This window comes from Ranitomeya imitator, chromosome 7, assembly GCF_032444005.1.
Source record: "Ranitomeya imitator isolate aRanImi1 chromosome 7, aRanImi1.pri, whole genome shotgun sequence".
Lineage (NCBI taxonomy): Eukaryota > Metazoa > Chordata > Amphibia > Anura > Dendrobatidae > Ranitomeya > Ranitomeya imitator.
The window spans coordinates 56,904,702-56,917,626 of record NC_091288.1 but is presented as its reverse complement, the minus strand read 5'-3'; positions in this window follow the sequence as shown (position 1 = coordinate 56,917,626).

Here is a 12,925-nt window from a genome sequence, read left to right as displayed (position 1 = left end):
AGAGATTGTACTCAAATAGTGGTAATAAATGGTTGCACATCCAATTGTAAGAGTGTCTCATGTGAAGTACCAAAAGGCTCTGTCCTGGCCCCAGTGTTGTTCAATATTTTTGTAAATGATCTAGACAAGGGAGCTGAAGGTAAACTAATCAAATTTGCAATGGATGCAAAACTAGGAGGGATAGCTAAAGGTACCGTCACACATAACGATATCGTTAACGATATCGTTGCTTTTTGTGACGTAGCAACGATATCGTTAAGGAAATCGTTATGTGTGACAGCGACCAACAATCAGGCCCCTGCTGGGAGATCGTTGGTCACTGAGGAAAGTCCAGAACTTTATTTCGTCACTGGACTTCCCGCTGACATCGCTGGATCGGCGTGTGTGACACCGATCCAGCGATGTCTTCACTGGTAACCAGGGTAAACATCGGGTTACTAAGCGCAGGGCCGCGCTTAGTAACCCGATGTTTACCCTGGTTACCAGCGTAAACGTTAAAAAAACAAACACTACATACTTACCTTCAGCTGTCTGTCCCCGGCGCTGTGCTTCTCTGCACTCCTCCTGCATCCTGTGTCAGCGCCAGCCAGCCGGAAAGCACAGCGGTGACGTCACCGCTCTGCTTTCCGGCTGACCGGCGCTGACAGTGCAGAGGAAAGCAGAGCGCCGGAGGACAGACAGCTGAAGGTAAGTATGTAGTGTTTGTTTTTTTAACGTTTACGCTGGTAACTAGGGTAAGCATCGGGTTACTAAGCGCGGCCCTGCACTTAGTAACCCAATGTTTACCCTGGTTACCGGGGACCTCGGGATCGTTGGTCGCTGGAGAGCTGTCTGTGTGACAGATCTCCAGCGACCAAACAGCGACGCTGCAGCGATCGACATCGTTGTCGGTATCGCTGCAGCGTTGCTTAGTGTGACGGTACCTTAACACTAGAGAAGTCAAAGGATTCAGAAGGATCTAGATAAGCTTGAACAATGGGCAGCGACTAATAGAATTACATTTAACAAGCTGAAGAGCCTGGCGTTATAGCACCTCACTTCTCTTATTTTCCTATCACGTCTCTCATTTTCCCCCTCACATCTTTCTTTTTCCCCTTCACATCTCTCATTTTCTCCCTCACACCTCTCATTTTCCCCCTCACTCCTCTTATTTCCCCCTCACTCCTCTCATTCCCTCCTCACTCCTCTCATTCCCCCCTAACACTTGTCATTTCGACCTCACATCTGTCATTTTCCGATCACTCCACTATTTTCCCCTCACTCCTCTCATTTTGCACTCACACCTTTTCATTTTTACCTCACACCTCTCATTTTCACCTCACACCTCTCATTTTCACCTCACACCTCTCATTTTCCCCTCAGTATATACATGTTTGTCATCTCCCTTATATATAGTATACACATGTATGTCATCGCCTGTATATAGTATATATACATCTCCCCTGTATATAGTATATACCTGTATGTCATCTCCCCTGTAAATAGTATATACCTGCTGTATGTCATCTCCTCCTGTATATTGTATATACCTATGTGTCATCTCCTCCTGTATATAGTATATACCTGTATGTCATCTCTTATGTATATAGTATATACCTGTATGTAATCTCCTCCTATATATAGTATATACATGTATGTCATCTCCTCCTGTATATTATATATACCTGTATGTCATCTCTTCTGTATATAGTATATACCTGTATGTCATCTCCTCCTATATATATTATATATCTGTATGTCATCTCCTGCATATAGTATATACCTGTATGTCATCTCCCCTGTATATAGTATATACCTGCTGTATGTCAACTCCTCCTCTATATACCTATGTGTCATCTCTTTTATATAGTATATACATGTATGTCATCTCCCCTCCTGTATATAGTATATACGTGTGTCATCTCCTCCTGTATATAGTATATACCTGCATGTCATCTCCTCCTATATATAGTATATACCTGTATGTCATCTCCTCCTGTATATAGTATATACCTGTAAGTCATCTCCTCCTGTATATAGTATATACCTGTGTGTCATCTGCTCCTGTATATAGTATATGCCTGTAAGTCATCTCCTGTATATAGTATATACCTGTGTGACATCTGCTCCTGTATATAGTATATACCTGTGTGTCATCTCCTCCTGTATATAGTATATACCTGTGTGTCATCTCCCCTGTATATAGTATGTACCTGTGTGTCATCTCCTCCTGTATATAGTATATATCTGTGTGTCATCTCCTCCTGTATATAGTATATACCTGTGTGCCATCTCTCCTGTATATAGTATATACCTGTGTGTCATCTCCTCCTGTATATAGTATATATCTGTATGTCATCTCCTCCTGTATTAGACCTCGTTCACACGTTATTTGGTCAGTATTTGTACCTCAGTATTTGTAAGCTAAATTGGCAGCCTGATAAATCCCCAGCCAACAGGAAGCCCTCCCCCCTGGCAGTATATATTAGCTCACACATACACATAATAGACAGGTCATGTGACTGACAGCTGCCGTATTTCCTATATGGTACATTTGTTGCTCTTGTAGTTTATCTGCTAATTAATCAGATATTTATTTTTGAAGGTTAATACCAGACTCGTGTGTGTTTTAGGGCGAGTTTCATGTGTTAAGTTGTGTGTGTTGAGTTGCGTGTAGCGACATGCATGTAGCGACTTTTGTGAGATGAATTTTGCATGGCGACATGCGAGTAGCAACTTTTTGTGTGTCGAGTTGCATGTGACAGGTTAGTGTAGCAAGTTGTGTGCAGCAAGTTTTGCGAGTTTTCCATGAGGTGAGTTTTGCACGTGTGGCTAGTTTTGCGTGAGCCTAGTTTTGCATGGGGTGAGTTTTGCATGAGGTGAGTTTTGCATGTGTGGCTAGTTTTACATGAGCCTAGTTTTGTTTTGCATGTGGCGAGTTTTCCATGAGGTGAGTTTTGCATGTGTGGCTAGTTTTGCATGAGCCTAGTTTTGCATATGGCGAGTTTTGCATGTGGCGAATTTTGCGGTGGCGAGTTTTGAGCGGTGACTTTTGTGTTTCAACTTTTATGTGGTGAGGTTGGTGTATGTGTGGTGAAATGTGTGCTGAGGGTAGTATATGTGTTCAAGCACGTGGTAGTGTTTGGCGCATTTTGTGTGTGTTGATATCCCCGTGTGTGGTGAGTATCCCATGTCGGGGCCCCACCTTAGCAACTGTACGGTATATACTGTTTGGCGCCTTCGCTCTCATTCTTTAAGTCCCCCTTGTTCACATCTGGCAGCTGTCAATTTGCATCCAACACTTTTCCTTTCACTTTTTCCCCATTATGTAGATAGGGGCATAATTGTTTAATAAATTGGAAAGCGTGGGCTTAAAATTTCGCCTCACAACATAGCCTATGACGCTCTCTGGGTCCAGACGTGTGACTGTGCAAAATTTTGTGGCTATAGCTGCGATGGTGCAGATACCAATCCCAGACATACACATACACACACATTCAGCTTTATATATTAGATAGGGAGAAATACAAGATTCTACATCTGGGCAAGAAAAACAAAAACTACATCTACAGAATGGGAGGAATAGAACTAAGCAACAGCATGTCTGAAAAAGAGTTGGTTATACTAATAGATCAAAGACTGCACATGAGTCAACATTGTGATACAGTAGCAAAAAAGGCAAAATATGTTTGAAAGTGCAAAACATTGATACCCTTTTGCTCATCAGCGTATGTCACAATTTGAACTTTTGACTTTCAGGTTCCATATCTCACTATCTACTACAGCTTGAAACGTGAGACTACCATCATTTTGTACACAATCATTTTGGAATATAGGTTTTCATATTACGGAGATAGGAAATGTCAGTTGATGCTCATAAAGTTCTATGGAACTTGTAGTAGAATATCTGTCTCTGCGTTTAGTGCCTCTCCCTCTCTATAGAATTTTAGAAGAACCAAACTGTCATCTTCTTTCTTAGTAAAGGGAAAATCTGTCTTCAATTAATACAGGTTTTACACATGAATTGAAAATGAAAGATCAATCCAGGAGAAAGAAGCAGATTTCTCTGATAAGTTATATTACAAAGTTGCTTTTCATTTATACTATTGATTTATGAAAGATAAATTAAAACAATGTTTACTCTCTAAAGGACTCATCTTGGTGCAGATATCACAAGGCATTTTCAGAGGTCTTGTGCAGTCCATGCCTCGACAGACATAAGTTGGTGGACCTGCGCAATATCAGACAGTTAATTTTATGGATTGGTGTATAAATATAATTATATTTATATACCAATCAGTCAAATCAACTGCCTGGATGTGTCATGTCCAGAGAGGAATCAGCATCAGTGCATGCAAATGTACAAGTGCTTCTCACTAAATTGAAATATCATCAAAAAGTTAATTTATTTCAGTTCTTCAATACAAAAAGTGAAACTAATATTATATAGTCATTACAAATACAAATAGAGTGATCTATTTCAAGTGTTTATTTCTATTAATGTTGATGATTATGGCTTACAGCCAATGAAAACCCAAAAGTCATTATCTCAGTAAATTAGAATACTTTATAACACCAGCTTGAAAAATGATTTTAAAATCCAAAATGTTGGCCTACTGAAATGTATGTTCAGTAAATTTCCATCTCCAAAAAGCTTGTCGATAGAGGGAAGCATGAAGTGCCCTAGAATTTCCTGGTAGATGGCTGCGCTGACTTTGGTCTTGATAAAATACAGTGGACCTAACACCAGCAGATGACATGGCTCTCCAAACCATCACTGATTGTGGAAACTTCACACCAGACCTCCAGCAGCTTGGATTGTGGCCTCTCCACTCTTCCTCCAGACTCTGGGTCCTTGATTTCCAAATGAAATGCAAAATTTGCTTTCATCTTAAAACAACACCTTGGACTACGGAGCAACAGTCCAGTTCTTTTTCTCTTTGGTCCAGGTAAGATGCTTCTGGCGTTCTCTATTGATCATGAGTGGCTTCACACAAGGAATGCGACACTTGTAGCCCATGTCCTGGATATGTCTGTGTGTGGTGGCTCTTGAAGCAATGACTCCAGCAGCAGTTCACTCCTTGTGAATCGCCCCCAAAGTTTTGAATGGCCTTTTCTTAACAATCCCTTCAAGGCTGCAGTTATCCCAGTTGCTTGTGCACCTTTTTCTACCTCACTTTTTCCTTCCACTCAACTTTCCATTAATATGCTTGGATACAGCACTCTGTGAACAGCCAGCTTCTTTAGCAATGACCTTTTGTGGCTTACCCTCCTTGTGGAGTGTGTCAATGACTGCCTTCTGGAGATCTGTCAAGTCAGCAGTCTTCCCCATGATTGTGCAGCCTATTGAAACAGACTAAGGGACCTTTTTAAACCCTTAGGAAGCCTTTGCAGGTGTTTTTTGTTAACTATTCTAATTTACTGAGATAATGACTTTTGGGTTTTCAAGCCTTATGGCTTACAGCCAATGAAAACCCAAAAGTCATTATCAGCATTAACAGAATGTCAATGTCATCAGAATGTCAATGTCAATGTCATCAACATTAACAGAAATAAACACTTGAAAGAGATCACTCTATTTATACTAACTCTATATAATATATGAGTTTCACTTTTTGTATTGAAGAACTCAAATATATTAACTTTTTGATGATATTCTAATTTAGTGAGAAGCACTTGTAAGTAAATGTAGAAAGTGATGTATGTAGAAAAAGTTGGATATGAAAGGAAGAAAGAAAGAACAAAAAGAAGGAAGTAAAGAAAGAACAGGAAGAAAGAAAGAAAAAAGCAGCATATGTTTATCATCAGTATGGAATGCTTCATCTGTTGCTGCAGTACATGGGGACCTTTGAGAATAGTTCTCTCAGTTAGCATACTAAGTTTTGTGTGCCTGTTTGCCAGATCATGAAAAATGTTATTACAAAACACTGAAAAGTTGCTTATACTTGAGAGACAGGAAGCTAAACACAAAACAGAAAGTCACAGAAGACTAATCATTTGGCCGTCTTATGAAGACAGAACTGAAACACTTGAAATTTGGGACCTAAATCTCACAAGACAAATGCAGCACTTTATAACGAGATCGACGCTTAGGATAAACCAAAGCAAATGTCTTAACAGTTTCCATAGTTGTTAGTTAATTCCGCTCAATGTATAAGCATACCACCCAGTATTTGATAGAGCAGAAGAAACCAGACTTTCTTAGCAAGTCTTGAAGAACTTTTACTCTTACCTGGTAGTTAAACATGTAAATGTACATCTAAATTAATAATAAGCTAAGTATAGATTCAATTAGCAATGAGCAGTTGTTATACAGCATGGACAGATGACGTTGGTGAAGCAGGGAGATCAAACAGAAGCTATGGTGGCAGAACAGGAGTCGAGGGGACACAGCCATAAGAAACCTGAGGAGCACGCAGCATTAGAGCAGAGCTCTCCAGGTGGAGAGGTTGTAGTGTGATTGATTGAGAGTGTGGACAGGTGTCTTTTCTCCAGGTAACAAGTTCAAACAGGGGCAATTAATACAGATAATGAGTGCAGAGTAGGAGGGCTTCTTAAAGAAAAACTAACAAGTCTTTGAGAGAGAATTCTTGCTTGTTGGTAGGAGATCAAATACTTATTTAATGCAATAAAATGCACATTAATTATGTAAAAATCACACAATGTGATTTTCTGGTTATAATTTTTAGATTCTGTGTCTCACAGTTGAAGTGTACATACGATAAAAATGACAGCTCTCTCCATTCTTTGTAGGGAAAACTTGCAAAATCGGCAGTGTATGAAATACTTATTTTGCCACTGTATGTCTTCACAGGATCAGGAACGCTACAAGGGCCCACACATCTGATGAAGATGCAGGTGAGGGCCCTGGTCCTAATTTTACATTGGGGCTCATCGGACTTTAGCTATGCCGCTGAATATAAGGATTATAAATTACAAAAGAACACATTTCAGAGATGTAGTGAAATGAAATAAATGAAGTAAATGACTGTACAGCAGAATTTGACAGTGGGGTTGAACGTCAGCCCTTACATGAGGCGTTCCCATAAATAAGTGGTATGATTGTACTGGTGTCAGTACTGGATCCAGAATGGTCAGACCCGCAATGTAATGGGCACAGTTAACAGTTATGGTCAGGAAGAGGTTATGATTCATACACTGTGGTTTTATAGAGTGTCCCAATTCAGTGGGCAAAGGGTGGCGGGTTTCCATGTAGTGGTAATACAGAGCAGGGTGTGACAGTAACAGACATTCAGCTATGAAATAAGTCACAGAATTCGTTACTAAGTTGGAAACATAGTATGGCAGAAAGGTTTATTATCCAGCTATGAGTGGGATGAGGGGAGATCAACCCTGTCAGAAATAGAAGCATGGAAATGATTTAATTATAAGTATTTACTGGGCAGATGCAATGGAAACATACACATGTAATCCAGCAATCAGGAGCAGGCGCTATACTGTCAGAGGCAAGGGTGAGCTCACAGAGCCTCCTAGAGGACAAACTCTGCCACTACAGCATTTCATTCTCGCAATGATGCCTATTGTAAGTGTCACTAAGCCACTTCTGTCTTTTGATTGAATATTTAACACTTTTAATGCACATTAAGCTAGACCCTACATAGAAAATACTGAACGAAACGGGATCAATATCAAACAAATTATTTTATTAAACAAATCAATTATAAAATGGTACCTAACAATAAATTGGATACTCTGAAAGGTGACAACTACACTGGGGTCGCAGGTCAGAGGCTATAAACATGCAAATACTGGTACTAATGTCCCCAATAAAGAGTAATAGGTGTGAATAGTGAGTTCATATACATTTGAACAGATTACACTGAGCTGGTAAGGAGCATCCAGCAACAACACCGGAGCAGACATTAGGAGAGAAACTAACATTTATAAAGCATATTTACCTCAGACCTGCGGCACCACCACCCCTACGCGCGTTTCGGCGTGCGTGCCTTCTTCCGGGGGAGTCAGAGTATCCCATTTATTGTTAGGTACCATTTTATAATTGATTTGTTTAATAAAATAATTTGTTTGATATTGATCCTGTTTCGTGCAGTATTTTCTATGTAGGGTCTGTTATGGCTGGCAATCAGGCAACACAGCGTGCAGTAATCAGCGCACATACAGAGATCTGGCAATAACCAAAAACAATAGGACGAGCTCTGAGACGTGGAATCTCTGTAGACTGCAGTACCTGATCTATCCTCACACAACTGGAAGCAGCAGTGGATTGCGCCTATCAACTACCTATGCAACTCGGCACTGCCTGAGGAGCTGACTGGCCTGAAGATAGAAATACAAGCCTGACTTACCTCAGAGAAATACCCCAAAGGAATAGGCAGCCCCCCACATATAATGACTGTTAGCAAGATGAAAAGACAAACGTAGGAATGAAATAGATTCAGCAAAGTGAGGCCCGATATTCTAGACAGAGCGAGGATAGCAAAGAGAACTATGCAGTCTACAAAAAACCCTAAAACGAAAACCACGCAAAGGGGCAAAAAGACCCACCGTGCCGAACTAACAGCACGGCGGTGCACCCCTTTGCTTCTCAGAGCTTCCAGCAAAAGATAATAACAAGCTGGACAGAAAATACAGAAAACAAACTAGAAGCACTTATCTAGCAGAGCAGCAGGCCCAAGGAAAGATGCAGTAGCTCAGATCCAACACTGGAACATTGACAAGGAGCAAGGAAGACAGACTCAGGTGGAGCTAAATAGCAAGGCAGCCAACGAGCTCACCAAAACACCTGAGGGAGGAAGCCCAGAGACTGCAATACCACTTGTGACCACAGAAGTGAACTCAGCCACAGAATTCACAACAGTACCCCCCCCTTGAGGAGGGGTCACCGAACCCTCACCAGAACCCCCAGGCCGACCAGGATGAGGCACATGAAAGGCACGAACAAGATCTGGGGCATGGACATCAGAGGCAAAAACCCAGGAATTATCTTCCTGAGCATAACCCTTCCATTTGACCAGATACTGGAGTTTCCGTCTAGAGACACGAGAATCCAAAATCTTCTCCACAATATACTCCAATTCCCCCTCCACCAAAACAGGGGCAGGAGGCTCCACAGATGGAACCATAGGTGCCACGTATCTCCTCAACAACGACCTATGGAATACATTATGTATGGAAAAGGAGTCTGGGAGGGTCAGACGAAAAGACACCGGATTGAGAATCTCAGAAATCCTATACGGACCAATAAAACGAGGTTTAAATTTAGGAGAGGAAACCTTCATAGGTATATGACGAGAAGATAACCAAACCAGATCCCCAACACGAAGTCGGGGTCCCACACGGCGTCTGCGATTAGCGAAAAGCTGAGCCTTCTCCTGGGACAAGGTCAAATTGTCCACTACCTGAGTCCAGATCTGCTGCAACCTGTCCACCACATAATCCACACCAGGACAGTCCGAAGACTCAACCTGTCCTGAAGAGAAACGAGGATGGAACCCAGAATTGCAGAAAAATGGAGAGACCAAGGTAGCCGAGCTGGCCCGATTATTAAGGGCGAACTCAGCCAACGGCAAAAATGACACCCAATCATCCTGGTCAGCGGAAACAAAACATCTCAGATATGTTTCCAAGGTCTGATTGGTTCGTTCGGTCTGGCCATTAGTCTGAGGATGGAAGGCCGAGGAAAAAGATAGGTCAATGCCCATCCTACCACAAAAGGCTCGCCAGAACCTCGAGACAAACTGGGAACCTCTGTCAGAAACAATATTCTCAGGAATGCCATGTAAACGAACCACATGCTGGAAGAACAAAGGCACCAAATCAGAGGAGGAAGGCAATTTAACCAAGGGCACCAGATGGACCATTTTAGAAAAGCGATCACAGACCACCCAAATGACAGACATCTTTTGAGAAACGGGAAGGTCAGAAATAAAATCCATCGAAATATGTGTCCAAGGCCTCTTCGGGACCGGCAAGGGCAAAAGCAACCCACTGGCACGTGAACAGCAGGGCTTAGCCCTAGCACAAATTCCACAGGACTGCACAAAAGCACGCACATCCCGTGACAGAGATGGCCACCAGAAGGATCTAGCAACCAACTCCCTGGTACCAAAGATTCCTGGATGACCGGCCAGCACCGAACAATGAAGTTCAGAGATAACTTTACTAGTCCACCTATCAGGGACGAACAGTTTCTCGGCCGGACAACGATCAGGTTTATTAGCCTGAAATTTCTGCAACACTCTCCGCAAATCAGGGGAGATGGCAGACACAATGACTCCTTCCTTGAGGATACTCGCCGGCTCAGATAACCCCGGAGAGTCGGGCACAAAACTCCTAGACAGAGCATCCGCCTTCACATTTTTAGAGCCCGGAAGGTATGAAATCACAAAATCAAAACGAGCAAAAAATAACGACCAACGGGCCTGTCTAGGATTCAAGCGCTTGGCAGACTCAAGATAAGTAAGGTTCTTATGATCAGTCAAAACCACCACGCGATGCTTAGCACCCTCAAGCCAATGACGCCACTCCTCGAATGCCCACTTCATGGCCAGCAACTCTCGGTTGCCCACATCATAATTACGCTCAGCAGCAGAAAATTTCCTGGAAAAGAAAGCACATGGTTTGAACACTGAGCAACCAGAACCTCTCTGTGACAAAACCGCCCCTGCACCAATCTCAGAAGCATCAACCTCGACCTGGAACGGAAGAGAAACATCAGGTTGACACAACACAGGGGCACAGCAAAAACGACGCTTCAACTCCTGAAAAGCTTCCACGGCAGCAGAAGACCAATTAACCAAATCAGCACCCTTCTTGGTCAAATCGGTCAATGGTCTGGCAATGCTAGAAAAATTACAGATGAAGCGACGATAAAAATTAGCAAAGCCCAGGAATTTCTGCAAACTTTTTAGAGATGTCGGCTGAGTCCAATCCTGGATGGCCTGAACCTTAACCGGATCCATCTCGATAGTAGAAGGGGAAAAGATGAACCCCAAAAATGAAACTTTCTGCACACCGAAGAGACACTTTGATCCCTTCACGAACAAGGAATTAGCACGCAGTACCTGGAAAACCATTCTGACTTGCTTCACATGAGACTCCCAATCATCTGAGAAGATCAAAATGTCATCCAAGTAAACAATCAAGAATTTATCCAGATACTCACGGAAAATGTCATGCATAAAAGACTGAAAAACAGATGGAGCATTGGCAAGTCCGAACGGCATCACCAGATACTCAAAATGACCCTCGGGCGTATTAAATGCCGTTTTCCATTCATCTCCCTGCCTGATTCTCACCAGATTATACGCACCACGAAGATCAATCTTAGTAAACCAACTAGCCCCCTTAATCCGAGCAAACAAGTCAGAAATCAATGGCAAGGGATACTGAAACTTAACAGTGATCTTATTAAGAAGGCGGTAATCAATACACGGTCTTAGCGAACCATCCTTCTTGGCTACAAAAAAGAACCCTGCTCCCAATGGTGACGACGATGGGCGAATATGTCCCTTCTCCAGGGACTCCTTCACATAACTGCGCATAGCGGTGTGTTCAGGTACGGACAAATTAAATAAACGACCCTTAGGGAATTTACTACCAGGAATCAAATCGATAGCACAATCACAATTCCTATGCGGAGGAAGGGCATCAGACTTGGACTCTTCAAATACATCCTGAAAGTCCGACAAGAACTCTGGGATGTCAGAAGGAATGGATGACGAAATAGACAAAAATGGAACATCACCATGTACTCCCTGACAACCCCAGCTGGTTACCGACATAGAGTTCCAATCCAATACTGGATTATGGGTTTGTAGCCATGGCAACCCCAACACGACCACATCATGCAAATTATGCAGTACCAAAAAGCGAATAACTTCCTGATGTGCAGGAGCCATGCACATGGTCAGCTGGGCCCAGTACTGAGGCTTATTCTTGGCCAGAGGTGTAGCATCAATTCCTCTCAACGGAATAGGACACCGCAAAGGCTCCAAGAAAAATCCACAACGTTTAGCATAATCCAAATCCATCAGATTCAGGGCAGCGCCTGAATCCACAAACGCCATGACAGAATATGATGACAAAGAGCACATTAAGGTAATGGACAAAAGGAATTTGGACTGTACAGTACCAATAACGGCAGAGCTATCGAACCGCCTAGTGCGTTTAGGACAATTAGAAATAGCATGAGTAGAATCACCACAATAGAAACACAGTCTGTTCAGACGTCTGTGTTCGTGCCGTTCTACTTTAGTCATAGTCCTGTCGCACTGCATAGGCTCAGGCTTACTCTCAGACAATACCGCCAGATGGTGCACAGATTTACGCTCGCGCAAGCGACGACCGATCTGAATGGCCAAGGACATAGACTCATTCAAACCAGCAGGCATAGGAAATCCCCCCATTACATCCTTAAGAGCTTCAGAGAGACCCTTTCTGAACAAAGCCGCTAGTGCAGATTCATTCCACAGAGTGAGTACTGACCATTTTCTAAATTTCTGACAATATACTTCTACATCATCCTGACCCTGGCATAAAGCCAGCAGATTTTTCTCAGCTTGATCCACTGAATTAGGCTCATCGTAAAGCAATCCCAGCGCCTGGAAAAATGCATCAACATTACTCAATGCAGAATCTCCTGGTGCAAGAGAAAACGCCCAGTCCTGTGGGTCGCCGCGCAAAAAAGAAATAATAATCAAAACCTGTTGAATAGGATTACCAGAAGAATGAGGTTTCAAGGCCAAAAATAGCTTACAATTATTTCTGAAGCTCAGGAACTTAGTTCTGTCACCAAAAAACAAATCAGGAATCGGAATTCTTGGTTCTAGCATCGATTTCTGATCAATAGTATCTTGAATCTTTTGTACATTTACAACGAGATTATCCATTGAGGAGCACAGAGCCTGAATATCCATGTCCACAGCTGTGTCCTGAAGCACTCTAATGTCTAGGGGAAAAAAAA